Here is a 16,611-nt window from a genome sequence, read left to right as displayed (position 1 = left end):
TTTCCCTGTGTTGAATTCCCATGCCGTTTTTATCAATGAACTTCTATGTGTATTGTCGGCAATGCAATAGCCGCGGGTAGTTTTAAATGGAATTTTTCCTTCGAAATGTCATTTTGCTGTCAGACTGTTCTAAACACGGGAAACATGCGCCCCTTTACAGGCATACTATAGACACCCCCCAGGTACGAAATTTAAAGGGATATTATACTTTTATTGTTTGACTTTAAGCATTATTAAAATCACTGCTCCTGAAAAAACTGCCGTTTTTAAAACTTTTTTTTGCATTGATACATGTCCCCTGGGGCAGGACCCGGGTCCCCAAACACTTTTTATGACAATAACTTGCATATAAGCCTTTAAAATTAGCACTTTTGATTTCTCCCATAGACTTTTAAAGGGTGTTCTGCGGCATTCGAATTTGCCGCGAACACCCCAAATTGTTCGCTGTTCGGCGAACTTGCGAACAACCAATGTTCAAGTCGAACATGAGTTCGACTCGAACTCAAAGCTCATTCCTAACGAGGATCCTTACGCAGGCTTTGCAGGATCAGGGAGGCCATGCAGTGTAGGTTTGCTGAGGCATTCGGTCCGGAGTCCTCTGGGTCATTAAGGACGACATAGTCCACAGCCACCTCCTCCCAGCCACGTACAAGTCCATGTGTTTCTTGGGACTGATCCCTTAAAGACTGCTGCTGATGCTGAGTGCCAGGCTCCACCTCCATACTGACACAATCCTCCTCCTCCTCCTCTTTTTGTGTGATCGGCAGGCACGCAGGAACACTGTCTGGATAAAGGGGGCCTTGAGAGCTAAGGAAGTCCTCCTCTTCCTGCCTCTGTTCTGCCTCAAGTGCCCTGTCCATTATTCTACACAGTGTGTGCTCCAACAGGTGGACAAGGGGGACAGTGTCACTGATGCATGCATTGTCACTGCTCACCATCCTCGTGGCCTCCTCAAATGGTGACAGGACAGGGCATGCATCCCTGATCATGGCCCACTGGCGTGGGGAAAAAAAAACGAGCTCCCCTCACCCTGTCCTGGTGCCATAGTTGCACAAGTACTCATTGATGGCCCTCTGCTGCGTGTGCAGCCGCTGCAGCATGGCCAACGTTGAGTTCCATCTGGCGGGCATGTCACAGATTAGGCGGTTCTTGGGCAGGTTAAACTCCTTTTGGAGGTCCGCCAGCTGAGCTCTGGCATTATATGACCAACGGAAATGCACACAGACTTTCCTGGCCTGCCTCAGGACATCCTGTAAGCCCGGGTACTTGCCCAAGAACCGCTGCACCACCAAGTTATGGACGTGAGCCAAACAGGGCACATGGGTCATTTGTCCCTGTCGGAGGGCAGAGAGGAGGTTGGTGCCATTGTCACAAACCAACATTCCTGCCTTAAGTTGGCGTGGGTTCAACCACCTCTGAACCTGCCCCTGCAGATCTGACAGAACATCTGACCCAGTGTGGCTCCTGTCCCCTAAGCACACCAGCTCAAGCACCGCATGGCATCTTTTGGCCTGTGTACTTGCGTAGCCCCTTGAACGCCTACGGAGCACCGCTGGTTCCGAGCACAAATCACAGGAAGAGGCCACGGAGGAAGAAGAAGAGGAGGGGGTGGAGGAGAGAGGTGTGTCACAATCGTTAGTAGTGGCATTTTGGAGGCGTGGTGGTGGAACAACCTCCAACACTACTGCACCTTGTCCTGCATCCTTCCCAGCTGCCAGCAGAGTCACCCAATGCGCGGTGAAACTTAGGTAACGTCCCTGTCCATGCCTGCTGAACCATGAGTCAGCGGTAATATGCACCTTATCGCTGACTGCCCTGTCCAGCGAGGCCAAGACATTGCCTTCCACATGCCGGTAGAGAGCCGGAATCACCTTCCATGAGAAAAAGTGGCATTTGGGTACCTGCCACTGAGGAACCGCACATTCCACAAACTCACGGAAGGGGGCAGAGTCTACCAACTGAAAAGGCAGCAGTTGAAGTGCTAGTAATTTTGCCAAGCTAGCATTCAACTGCTGGGCATGTGGATGGCTGGGAGCGAACTTCTTTAGGCGGTGCAGCAGCTGGGGCAGGGAAATTTGCCTGGTACAATCTAACGTCAGTGTACCGAAAGCAGAGTGCCCACAAGTACTTGGCTGTGACACACCTAATTCTACACCTTCATTTCTCTCAGTGCAGGTCTCAGAGAGGACTGAAGGTATAGTGGGGTTGGAGATCTCAGCTGATGAGGAGCAAGGAAAGGTCCTCTCTGTTCTTTGGTGTGGGTCTTTTAGATACGCTTGCCAACAAACTGCATGGCAGGTCAACATATGTCTGGTCAAGCATGTGGCGCCCAAGCGGGAAATGTTTTGGCTACGCGAGATACGATTGAGACATATGTTGCAAATAGCAGCGGTGCGACCTGATGCACTCGTCTCAAAAAAGGCCCACATTAAATGTCTTTTGAATAACGCGCAGAGACTGCAGCACCCTGCACATGCTGAGCTTTGGGGTATGATGCAGTCAGTGTGCTGGCCTTAGGCTGGCCCCTGGAGGAAATCCTGCCTCGTTGGTGATGTGCCTCCTCCTCCTCCTCCTCTCTCCTATCAGGCACCCACGTTGAGTCAGTGACCTCATCATCCCCTCCCTCCTCATCGCTGGAGCAAACCTGGCAGTATGCTGCAGCAGGGGGAGCATCACTGCCAGATTGCTGTCCTTGGGAACCCCCTCTGTCCGTGCTCACGTTGCTGCCTTCATCTAGCTCAGTATCATCATCAGAGCCTTCAAAACGCTGGGAATCCTCCTGGAGCATGTACCCAACACTGTATTCAAACAGTTCGAGGGACTCCTCAGGAGGACATGGTGGGGCTAGGGAAGGAGTCACTGATGACATTGAGCCGAGGGAAGAGGCCGCTGCTTTGCCAGACAAAGTACCCTGAGCATGGGTGAGAGAGGATGAGGAGGATGAGGACGGCTTGGTCATCCACTCGACCAAGTCTTCCGCATGTTGCGGCTCAACACGGCCAGCTGCCGAAAAAAAGGCCAAGCATGTCCCACGGCCATGTGCTGATGAGGATGCACCGTCTCCACGACCAGCACTGTTGCCTCTAGACACAGAGCCTGCTTGCCCTCTTTTATTGGCTTGTGACTGTCTGCCTCTCCTTGTTAGCCTTCCAGACATACTAATGGCCTGTAGCTGCACTAAGCAGGGATATATATATATATATCAGCTAGCAAAATCAACTGCCTGCCTGTAGTATGAGAACACCACCAACCTTCTACAGGTAGCTTTAGCTGAACACTGTGCAGAGCTCACCAAAAAATAACTTGTAGCTTATTTAGCTGCCTGCGGTAGTGATAGGATCAGGAAAACACCACCAACCTTCTACAGGTAGCTTTAGGTGAACACTGTGCAGAGCTCGCACTACACTAACTTGTAGCTTACTTAGCTGCCTGCGGTAGTAATAGGATCAGCAAAACACCACAACCTTCTACAGGTAGCTTTAGGTGAACACTGTGCAGAGCTCGCACTAAACTAACTTGTAGCTTATTTAGCTGCCTGCGGTAGTGATAGGATCAGGAAAACACCACCAACCTTCTACAGGTAGCTGTAGGTGAACACTGTGCAGAGCTCATACTAAACTAACTTGTAGCTTATTTAGCTGCCTGTGGTAGTGATTGGATCAGGAAAACACCACCAACCTTCTACAGGTAGCTTTAGCTGAACATTGTGCAGAGCTCGCACTACACTAACTTGTAGTTTTAGCTGAACACTGTGAGGAGGACGCACTACACCAACTTGTAGCTTTAGCTGAACACTGTGAGGAGGACGCACTACCCTAACTTGTAGCTTTAGCTGAACACTATGCAGAGGTCACACTAAACTAACTTGTAGCTTTAACTGAACACTGTGAGGAGGATGCACTACACTAACTTGTAGCTTTAGCTGAACACTGTGCAGAGGTCTCACTACACTAACTTGTAGTTTTAGCTGAACACTGTGAGGAGGACGCACTACACTAACTTGTAGCTTTAGCTGAACACTGTGCAGAGGTCGCACTACACTAACTTGTACTTTTCGCTGAACACTATGAGGAGGACGCACTACACTAACTTGTAGTTTTAGCTGAACACTGTGAGGAGGACGCACTACACTAACTTGTAGCTTTAGCTGAACACTGTGCAGAGGTCGCACTACACTAACTTGTAGTTTTAGCTGAACACTGTGAGCAGGATGCACTACACTAACTTGTTGCTTTAGCTGAACACTGTTCAGAGGACGCACTACACTAACTTGTAGTTTTAGCTGAACACTGTGAGCAGGATGCACTACACTAACTTGTAGCTTTAGCTGAACACTGTGAGGAGGACGCACTACCCTAACTTGTAGCTTTAGCTGAACACTATGCAGAGGTCACACTAAACTAACTTGTAGCTTTAACTGAACACTGTGAGGAGGATGCACTACACTAACTTGTAGCTTTAGCTGAACACTGTGCAGAGGTCTCACTACACTAACTTGTAGTTTTAGCTGAACACTGTGAGGAGGACGCACTACACTAACTTGTAGCTTTAGCTGAACACTGTGCAGAGGTCGCACTACACTAACTTGTACTTTTCGCTGAACACTGTGAGGAGGACACACTACACCAACCTGTAGCTTTAGCTGAACACTGTGAGGAGGACGCACTACCCTAACTTGTAGCTTTAGAGGAGGGTGCACTACACTAACTTGTAGCTTTAGCTGAATACTGTGCAGAGGTCGCACTACACTAACTTGTAGTTTTTGCTGAACACTGTGAGGAGGACACACTACACCAACTTGTAGCTTTAGCTGAACACTGTTCAGAGGACGCACTACCCTAACTTGTAGCTTTAGCTGAACACTGTGCAGAGGTCACACTATACTAACTTGTAGTTTTAGCTGAACACTGTGAGGAGGATGCACTACACTAACTTGTAGCTTTAGCTGAACACTGTGAAGAGGTCGCACTACACTAACTTGTAGTTTTAGCTGAACACTGTGAGCAGGATGCACTACACTAACTTGTAGCTTTAGCTGAACACTGTTCAGAGGACGCACTACCCTAACTTGTAGCTTTAGCTGAACACTGTGCAGAGCTAACACTACACTAACTTGTAGTTTTAGCTGAACACTGTGAGGAGGACGCACTACACTAACTTGTAGCTTTAGCTGAACACTGTTCAGAGGACGCACTACCCTAACTTGTAGTTTTAGCTGAACACTGTGAGGAGGACACACTACACTAACTTTTAGCTTTAGCTGAACACTGTGCAGAGGTTGCACTACACTAACTTGTAGCTTTAGCTGAACACTGTGCAGAGGTCACACTATACTAACTTGTAGTTTTAGCTGAACACTGTGAGGAGGATGCACTACACTAACTTGTAGCTTTAGCTGAACACTGTGAAGAGGTCGCACTACACTAACTTGTAGTTTTAGCTGAACACTGTGAGCAGGATGCACTACACTAACTTGTAGCTTTAGCTGAACACTGTTCAGAGGACGCACTACCCTAACTTATAGCTTTAGCTGAACACTGTGCAGAGCTAACACTACACTAACTTGTAGTTTTAGCTGAACACTGTGAGGAGGACGCACTACACTAACTTGTAGCTTTAGCTGAACACTGTTCAGAGGACGCACTACCCTAACTTGTAGTTTTAGCTGAACACTGTGAGGAGGACACACTACACTAACTTTTAGCTTTAGCTGAACACTGTGCAGAGGTTGCACTACACTAACTTGTAGATTTCGCTGAACACTGTGAGGAGGACACACTACACCAACTTGTAGCTTTAGCTGAACACTGTTCAGAGGACACACTACCCTAACTTGTAGCTTTAGCTGAACACTGTGCAGAGGTCACATTACACTAACTTGTAGTTTTAGCTGAACACTGAGAGGAGGACGCACTACACTAACTTGTAGCTTTAGCTGAACACTGTGCAGAGGTCGCACTACACTAACTTGTAGTTTTAGCTGAACACTGTGAGCAGGATGCACCACACTAACTTGTAGCTTTAGCAGAACACTGTTCAGAGGACGCATTACCCTAACTTGTAGCTTTAGCTGAACACTGTGCAGAGGTCACACTATACTAACTTGTAGTTTTAGCTGAACACTGTGAGGAGGATGCACTACACTAACTTGTAGCTTTAGCTGAACACTGTGAAGAGGTCGCACTACACTAACTTGTAGTTTTAGCTGAACACTGTGAGCAGGATGCACTACACCAACTTGTAGCTTTAGCTGAACACTGTTCAGAGGACGCACTACCCTAACTTGTAGTTTTAGCTGAACACTGTGAGGAGGACACACTACACTAACTTTTAGCTTTAGCTGAACACTGTGCAGAGGTTGCACTACACTAACTTGTAGATTTCGCTGAACACTGTGAGGAGGACACACTACACCAACTTGTAGCTTTAGCTGAACACTGTTCAGAGGACACACTACACTAACTTGTAGCTTTAGCTGAACACTGTGCAGAGGTCACATTACACTAACTTGTAGTTTTAGCTGAACACTGAGAGGAGGACGCACTACACTAACTTGTAGCTTTAGCTGAACACTGTGCAGAGGTCGCACTACACTAACTTGTAGTTTTAGCTGAACACTGTGAGCAGGATGCACCACACTAACTTGTAGCTTTAGCAGAACACTGTTCAGAGGACGCATTACCCTAACTTGTAGCTTTAGCTGAACACTGTGCAGAGGTCGCACTACACTAACTTGTAGTTTTAGCTGAACACTGTGAGCAGGATGCACTACACTAACTTGTAGCTTTAGCTGAACACTGTTCAGAGGACGCATTACCCTAACTTGTAGCTTTAGCTGGACACTGTGCAGAGGTCACACTACACTAACTTGTAGTTTTAGCTGAACACTGTGAGCAGGATGCACTACACTAACTTGTAGCTTAAGCTGAACACTGTGCAAAGGTCTCACTACACTAACTTGTAGTTTTAGCTGAACACTATGAGGAGGACGCACTACACTAACTTGAAGCTTTAGCTGAACACTGTGCAGAGGTCGCACTTCTCTAACTTGTAGTTTTCGCTGGGCACTGTGAGGATGACACACTACACCAACTTGTAGCTTTAGCTGAACACTGTGCAGAGGTCTCTCTACACTAACTTGTAGTTTTAGCTGAACACTATGAGGAGGACGCACTACACTAACTTGTAGTTTTAGCTGAACACTGTTCAGAGGACGCATTACCCTAACTTGTAGCTTTAGCTGAACACTGTGCAGAGCTCACACTACACTAACTTGTAGTTTTAGCTGAACACTGTGAGCAGGATGCACCACACTAACTTGTAGCTTTGGCAGAACACTGTTCAGAGGACGCATTACCCTAACTTGTAGGTTTAGCTGAACACTGTGCAGAGGTCACACTACACTAACTTGTAGTTTTAGCTGAACACTGTGAGGAGAAAACACTACACTAACTTGTAGCTTTAGCTGAACACTGTGCAGAAGTCGCACTACACTAACTTGTAGTTTTAGCTGAACACTGTGAGCAGGATGCACTACACTAACTTGTAGCTTTAGCTGAACACTGTTCAGAGGACGCATTACCCTAACTTGTAGCTTTAGCTGGACACTGTGCAGAGGTCACACTACACTAACTTGTAGTTTTAGCTGAACACTGTGAGCAGGATGCACTACACTAACTTGTAGCTTAAGCTGAACACTGTGCAGAGGTCTCACTACATTAACTTGTAGTTTTAGCTGAACACTATGAGGAGAACGCACTACACTAACTTGTAGTTTTAGCTGAACACTGTTCAGAGGACGCACTACCCTAACTTGTAGCTTTAGCTGAACACTGTGCAGAGCTCACACTACACTAACTTGTAGTTTTAGCTGAACACTGTGAGCAGGATGCACCACACTAACTTGTAGCTTTAGCAGAACACTGTTCAGAGGACGCATTACCCTAACTTGTAGGTTTAGCTGAACACTGTGCAGAGGTCACAATACACTAACTTGTAGTTTTAGCTGAACACTGTGAGGAGAAAACACTACACCAACTTGTAGCTTTAGCTGAACACTGTGCAGAGTTCACACTTCACTAACTTGTAGCTTTAGCTGAACACTCTGCAGAGGTCTCACTACATAAACTTGTAGTTTTAGCTGAACAGTATGAGGAGGACGCACTACACTAACTTGTAGTTTTCGCTGAACACTGTGAGGAGGACACACTACACCAACTTGTAGCTTTAGCTGAACACTGTGCAGAGGTCACACTACACTAACTTGTAGTTTTAGCTGAACACTGTGAGGAGGATGCACTACACTAACTTGTAGCTTTAGCTGAACACTGTGCAGAGGTCGCACTACACTAACTTGTAGTTTTAGCTGAACACTGTGAGCAGGATGCACTACACTAACTTGTAGTTTTAGCTGAACACTGTGCAGAGGTCTCACTACACTAACTTGTAGTTTTAGCTGAACACTATGAGGAGGACGCACTACACTAACTTGTAGTTTTAGCTGAACACTATGAGGAGGACGCACTACACTAACTTGTAGTTTTAGCTGAACACTATGAGGAGGACACACTACACTAACTTGTAGTTTTCGCTGAACACTGTGAGGAGGACACACTACACCAACTTGTAGCTTTAGCTGAACACTGTGCAGAGGTCGCACTTCACTAACTTGTAGTTTTAGCTGAACATTATGAGGGGGACGCACTACACTAACTTGTAGTTTTAGCTGAACACTATGAGGAGGATGCACTACACTAACTTGTGGCTTTAGCTGAACACTGTGCAGAGGTCGCACTTCACTAACTTGTAGTTTTCGCTGAACACTGTGAGGAGGACACACTACACCAACTTGTAGCTTTAGCTGAACACTGTGCAGACGTCTCACTACACTAACTTGTAGTTTTAGCTGAACACTATGAGGACGATGCACTACACTAACTTATAACTGTAGCTGAACACTATGAATTGGATGCACTACACTAACTTGTAGTTTTCGCTGAACACTGAGAGGAGGACACACTGCACCAACTTGTAGCTTTAGCTGAACACTGTGCAGAGGTCGCACTTCACTAACTTGTAGTTTTCGCTGAACACTGTGAGGAGGACACACTACACAAACTTGTAGCTTTATTAGCTGAACACTGTGCAGAGGTCTCACTACACTAACTTGTAGCTTTAGCTGAACACTGTGCAGAGGTCTCACTACACTAACTTTTAGTTTTAGCTGAACACTGTGAGCAGGATGTACTACACTAACTTGTAGTTTTAGCTGAACACTGTGAGGAGGACACACTACACTAACTTTTAGCTTTAGCTGAACACTGTGCAGAGGTCGCACTACACTAACTTGTAGTTTTCACTGAACACTGTGCAGAGGTCACACTACACTAACTTGTAGTTTTAGCTGAACACTGTGAGGAGGACGAATTACACTAACTTGTAGCTTAAGCTGAACACTGTGCAGAGGTCTCACTACACTAACTTGTAGCTTTAGCTGAACACTGTGCAGAGGTCTCACTACACTAACTTTTAGTTTTAGCTGAACACTGTGAGCAGGATGTACTACACTAACTTGTAGTTTTAGCTGAACACTGTGAGGAGGACACACTACACTAACTTTTAGCTTTAGCTGAACACTGTGCAGAGGTCGCACTACACTAACTTGTAGTTTTCGCTGAACACTGTGCAGAGGTCACACTACACTAACTTGTAGTTTTAGCTGAACACTGTGAGGAGGACGAATTACACTAACTTGTAGCTTAAGCTGAACACTGTGCAGAGGTCTCACTACACTAACTTGTAGTTTTAGCAGAACACTGTTCAGAGGATGCATTACCCTAACTTGTAGCTTTAGCTGAACACTGTGCAGAGGTCGCACTACACTAACTTGTAGTTTTAGCTGAACACTGTGAGCAGGATGCACTACACTAACTTGTAGCTTTAGCTGAACACTGTTCAGAGGACGCATTACCCTAACTTGTAGCTTTAGCTGGACACTGTGCAGAGGTCACACTACACTAACTTGTAGTTTTAGCTGAACACTGTGAGCAGGATGCACTACACTAACTTGTAGCTTAAGCTGAACACTGTGCAGAGGTCTCACTACACTAACTTGTAGTTTTAGCTTAACACTGTGAGGAGGACGCACTACACTAACTTGAAGCTTTAGCTGAACACTGTGCAGAGGTCGCACTTCTCTAACTTGTAGTTTTCGCTGGGCACTGTGAGGATGACACACTACACCAACTTGTAGCTTTAGCTGAACACTGTGCAGAGGTCTCTCTACACTAACTTGTAGTTTTAGCTGAACACTATGAGGAGGACGCACTACACTAACTTGTAGTTTTAGCTAAACACTGTTCAGAGGACGCATTACCCTAACTTGTAGCTTTAGCTGAACACTGTGCAGAGCTCACACTACACTAACTTGAAGTTTTAGCTGAACACTGTGAGCAGGATGCACCACACTAACTTGTAGCTTTAGCAGAACACTGTTCAGAGGACTCATTACCCTAACTTGTAGGTTTAGCTGAACACTGTGCAGAGGTCACACTACACTAACTTGTAGTTTTAGCTGAACACTGTGAGGAGAAAACACTACACTAACTTGTAGCTTTAGCTGAACACTGTGCAGAAGTCGCACTACACTAACTTGTAGTTTTAGCTGAACACTGTGAGCAGGATGCACTACACTAACTTGTAGCTTTAGCTGAACACTGTTCAGAGGACGCATTACCCTAACTTGTAGCTTTAGCTGGACACTGTGCAGAGGTCACACTACACTAACTTGTAGTTTTAGCTGAACACTGTGAGCAGGATGCACTACACTAACTTGTAGCTTAAGCTGAACACTGTGCAGAGGTCTCACTACATTAACTTGTAGTTTTAGCTGAACACTATGAGGAGGACGCACTACACTAACTTGTAGTTTTAGCTGAACACTGTTCAGAGGACGCACTACCCTAACTTGTAGCTTTAGCTGAACACTGTGCAGAGCTCACACTACACTAACTTGTAGTTTTAGCTGAACACTGTGAGCAGGATGCACCACACTAACTTGTAGCTTTAGCAGAACACTGTTCAGAGGACGCATTACCCTAACTTGTAGGTTTAGCTGAACACTGTGCAGAGGTCACACTACACTAACTTGTAGTTTTAGCTGAACACTGTGAGGAGAAAACACTACACTAACTTGTAGCTTTAGCTGAACACTGTGCAGAAGTCACACTACACTAACTTGTAGTTTTAGCTGAACACTGTGAGCAGGATGCACTACACTAACTTGTAGCTTTAGCTGAACACTGTTCAGAGGACGCATTACCCTAACTTGTAGCTTTAGCTGGACACTGTGCAGAGGTCACACTACACTAACTTGTAGTTTTAGCTGAACACTGTGAGCAGGATGCACTACACTAACTTGTAGCTTAAGCGGAACACTGTGCAGAGGTCTCACTACACTAACTTGTAGTTTTAGCTGAACACTATGAGGAGGACGCACTACACTAACTTGTAGTTTTAGCTGAACACTGTGAGGAGGACGCACTACACTAACTTGTAGCTTTAGCTGAACACTGTGCAGAGGTCGCACTACACTAACTTGTAGTTTTAGCTGAACACTGTGAGCAGGATGCACTACACTAACTTGTTGCTTTAGCTGAACACTGTTCAGAGGACGCACTACCCTAACTTGTAGCTTTAGCTGAACACTGTGCAGAGCTCACACTACACTAACTTGTAGTTTTAGCTGAACACTGTGAGGAGGACGCACTACACTAACTTGTAGCTTTAGCTGAACACTGTTCAGAGGTCGCACTACACTAACTTTTAGCTTTAGCTGAACACTGTGAAGAAGTCACACTACACTAACTTGTAGTTTTCAGTGAACACTGTGAGGAGGACACACTACACCAACTTGTAGCTTTAGCTGAACACTGTTCAGAGGTCGCACTACACTAACTTGTAGCTTTAGCTGAACACTGTGCAGAGGTCGCACTACACTAACTTGTAGTTTTCGCTGAACACTGTGAGGAGGACACACTACACCAACTTGTAGCTTTAGCTGAACACTGTTCAGAGAACACACTACCCTAACTTGTAGCTTTAGCTGTACACTGTGCAGAGGTCACACTACACTAACTTGTAGTTTTAGCTGAACACTGTGAGGAGGACGAACTACACTAACTTGTAGCTTAAACTGAACACTGTGCAGAGGTCTCACTACACTAACTTGTAGTTTTAGCTGAACACTATGAGGAGGACGCACTACACTAACTTGTAGCTTTAGCTGAACACTGTGCAGAGGTCGCACTTCACTAACTTGTAGTTTTTGCTGAACACTGTGAGGAGGACACACTACACCAACTTGTAGCTTTAGCTGAACACTGTGCAGAGGTCTCACTACCCTAACTTGTAGTTTTATCTGAACACTATGAGGAGGACGCACTACACTAACTTGTAGTTTTCGCTGAACACTGTGAGGAGGACACACTACACCAACTTGTAGCTTTAGCTGAACACTGTGCAGAGTTCACACTTCACTAACTTGTAGCTTTAGCTGAACACTCTGCAGAGGTCTCACTGCATTAACTTGTAGTTTTAGCTGAACAGTATGAGGAGGACGCACTACACTAACTTGTAGTTTTCGCTGAACACTGTGAGGAGGACACACTACACCAACTTGTAGCTTTAGCTGAACACTGTGCAGAGGTCACACTACACTAACTTGTAGTTTTAGCTGAACACTGTGAGGAGGATGCACTACACTAACTTGTAGCTTTAGCTGAACACTGTGCAGAGGTCGCACTACACTAACTTGTAGTTTTAGCTGAACACTGTGAGCAGGATGCACTACACTAACTTGTAGTTTTAGCTGAACACTGTGCAGAGGTCTCACTACACTAACTTGTAGTTTTAGCTGAACACTATGAGGAGGACGCACTACACTAACTTGTAGTTTTAGCTGAACACTATGAGGAGGACGCACTACACTAACTTGTAGTTTTCGCTGAACACTGTGAGGAGGACACACTACACCAACTTGTAGCTTTAGCTGAACACTGTGCAGAGGTCGCACTTCACAAACTTGTAGTTTTAGCTGAACACTATGAGGAGGACGCACTACACTAACTTGTAGTTTTAGCTGAACACTATGAGGAGGATGCACTACACTAACTTGTGGCTTTAGCTGAACACTGTGCAGAGGTCGCACTTCACTAACTTGTAGTTTTCGCTGAACACTGTGAGGAGGACACACTACACCAACTTGTAGCTTTAGCTGAACACTGTGCAGACGTCTCACTACACTAACTTGTAGTTTTAGCTGAACACTATGAGGACGATGCACTACACTAAATTATAACTGTAGCTGAACACTATGAATTGGATGCACTACACTAACTTGTAGTTTTCGCTGAACACTGAGAGGAGGACACACTACACCAACTTGTAGCTTTAGCTGAACACTGTGCAGAGGTCGCACTTCACTAACTTGTAGTTTTCGCTGAACACTGTGAGGAGGACACACTACACAAACTTGTAGCTTTATTAGCTGAACACTGTGCAGAGGTCTCACTACACTAACTTGTAGCTTTAGCTGAACACTGTGCAGAGGTCTCACTACACTAACTTTTAGTTTTAGCTGAACACTGTGAGCAGGATGTACTACACTAACTTGTAGTTTTAGCTGAACACTGTGAGGAGGACACACTACACTAACTTTTAGCTTTAGCTGAACACTGTGCAGAGGTCGCACTACACTAACTTGTAGTTTTCGCTGAACACTGTGCAGAGGTCACACTACACTAACTTGTAGTTTTAGCTGAACACTGTGAGGAGGACGAATTACACAAACTTGTAGCTTAAGCTGAACACTGTGCAGAGGTCTCACTACACTAACTTGTAGTTTTCGCTGAACACTATGAGGAGGACGCACTACACTAACTTGTAGCTTTAGCTGAACACTGTGCAGAGGTCGCACTTCACTAACTTGTAGTTTTTGCTGAACACTGTGAGGAGGACACACTACACCAACTTGTAGCTTTAGCTGAACACTGTGCAGAGGTCTCACTACCCTAAGTTGTAGTTTTAGCTGAACACAATGAGGAGGACGCACTACACTAACTTGTAGTTTTCGCTGAACACTGTGAGGAGGACACACTACACCAACTTGTAGCTTTAGCTGAGCACTGTGCAGAGGTCACACTTCACTAACTTGTAGTTTTCGCTGAACACTGTGAGGAGGACACACTACACCAACTTGTAGCTTTATTAGCTGAACATTGTGTAGAGGTCTCCCTACACTAACTTGTAGCTTTAGCTGAACACTCTGCAGAGGTCTCACTACACTAACTTGTAGTTTTAGCTGAACAGTATGAGGAGGACGCACTACACTAACTTATAACTGTAGCTGAACACTATGAATTGGATGCACTACACTAACTTGTAGTTTTCGCTGAACACTGTGAGGAGGACACACTACACCAACTTGTAGCTTTAGCTGAAAACTGTGCAGAGGTCGCACTTCACTAACTTGTAGTTTTCGCTGAACACTGTGAGGAGGACACACTACACAAACTTGTAGCTTTATTAGCTGAACACTGTGCAGAGGTCTCACTACACTAACTTGTAGTTTTAGCTGAACACTATGAGGAGGACACACTACACTAACTTGTAGTTTTCGCTGAACACTGTGAGGAGGACACACTACACCAACTTGTAGCTTTAGCTGAACACTGTGCAGAGGTCACACTTCACTAACTTGTAGTTTTCGCTTAACACTGTGAGGAGGACACACTATACCAACTTGTAGCTTTATTAGCTGAACATTGTGTAGAGGTCTCCCTACACTAACTTGTAGCTTTAGCTGAACACTCTGCAGAGGTCTCACTACACTAACTTGTAGTTTTAGCTGAACAGTATGAGGAGGACGCACTACACTAACTTATAACTGTAGCTGAACACTATGAATTGGATGCACTACACTAACTTGTAGTTTTCGCTGAACACTGTGAGGAGGACACACTACACCAACTTGTAGCTTTAGCTGAACACTGTGCAGAGGTCGCACTTCACTAACTTGTAGTTTTCGCTGAACACTGTGAGGAGGACACACTACACAAACTTGTAGCTTTATTAGCTGAACACTGTGCAGAGGTCACACTACACTAACTTGTAGTTTTAGCTGAACACTGTGCAGAGGTCTCACTACACTAACTTTTAGTTTTAGCTGAACACTATGAGCAGGATGTACTACACTAACTTGTAGTTTTAGCTGAACACTGTGAGGAGGACACACTACACTAACTTTTAGCTTTAGCTGAACACTGTGCAGAGGTCGCACTACACTAACTTGTAGTTTTCGCTGAACACTGTGCAGAGGTCACACTACACTAACTTGTAGTTTTAGCTGAACACTGTGAGGAGGACGAATTATATTAACTTGTAGCTTAAGCTGAACACTGTGCAGAGGTCTCACTACACTAACTTGTAGTTTTCGCTGAACACTATGAGGAGGACGCACTACACTAACTTGTAGCTTTAGCTGAACACTGTGCAGAGGTCGCACTTTTCTAACTTGTAGTTTTTGCTGAACACTGTGAGGAGGACACACTACACCAACTTATAGCTTTAGCTGAACACTGTGCAGAGGTCTCACTACCCTAACTTGTAGTTTTAGCTGAACACTATGAGGAGGACGCACTACACTAACTTGTAGTTTTCGCTGAACACTGTGAGGAGGACACACTACACCAACTTGTAGCTTTAGCTGAACACTGTGCAGAGGTCACACTTCACTAACTTGTAGTTTTCGCTTAACACTGTGAGGAGGACACACTACACCAACTTGTAGCTTTATTAGCTGAACATTGTGTAGAGGTCTCCCTACACTAACTTGTAGCTTTAGCTGAACACTCTGCAGAGGTCTCACTACACTAACTTGTAGTTTTAGCTGAACAGTATGAGGAGGACGCACTACACTAACTTATAACTGTAGCTGAACACTATGAATTGGATGCACTACACTAACTTGTAGTTTTCGCTGAACACTGTGAGGAGGACACACTACACCAACTTGTAGCTTTAGCTGAACACTGTGCAGAGGTCGCACTTCACTAACTTGTAGTTTTCGCTGAACACTGTGAGGAGGACACACTACACAAACTTGTAGCTTTATTAGCTGAACACTGTGCAGAGGTCACACTACACTAACTTGTAGTTTTAGCTGAACACTGTGAGGAGGACGAATTACATTAACTTGTAGCTTAAGCTGAACACTGTGTAGAGGTCTCACTACACTAACTTGTAGTTTTCGCTGAACACTATGAGGAGGACGCACTACACTAACTTGTAGCTTTAGCTGAACACTGTGCAGAGGTCGCACTTCACTAACTTGTAGTTTTTGCTGAACACTGTGAGGAGGACACACTACACCAACTTATAGCTTTAGCTGAACACTGTGCAGAGGTCTCACTACCCTAACTTGTAGTTTTAGCTGAACACTATGAGGAGGACGCACTACACTAACTTGTAGTTTTCGCTGAACACTGTGAGGAGGACACACTACACCAACTTGTAGCTTTAGCTGAACACTGTGCAGAGGTCACACTTCACTAA

Source organism: Aquarana catesbeiana, linkage group LG02 (assembly GCF_042186555.1).
Source record: "Aquarana catesbeiana isolate 2022-GZ linkage group LG02, ASM4218655v1, whole genome shotgun sequence".
NCBI lineage: Eukaryota > Metazoa > Chordata > Amphibia > Anura > Ranidae > Aquarana > Aquarana catesbeiana.
Note: the sequence above shows the minus strand (reverse complement) of the source record.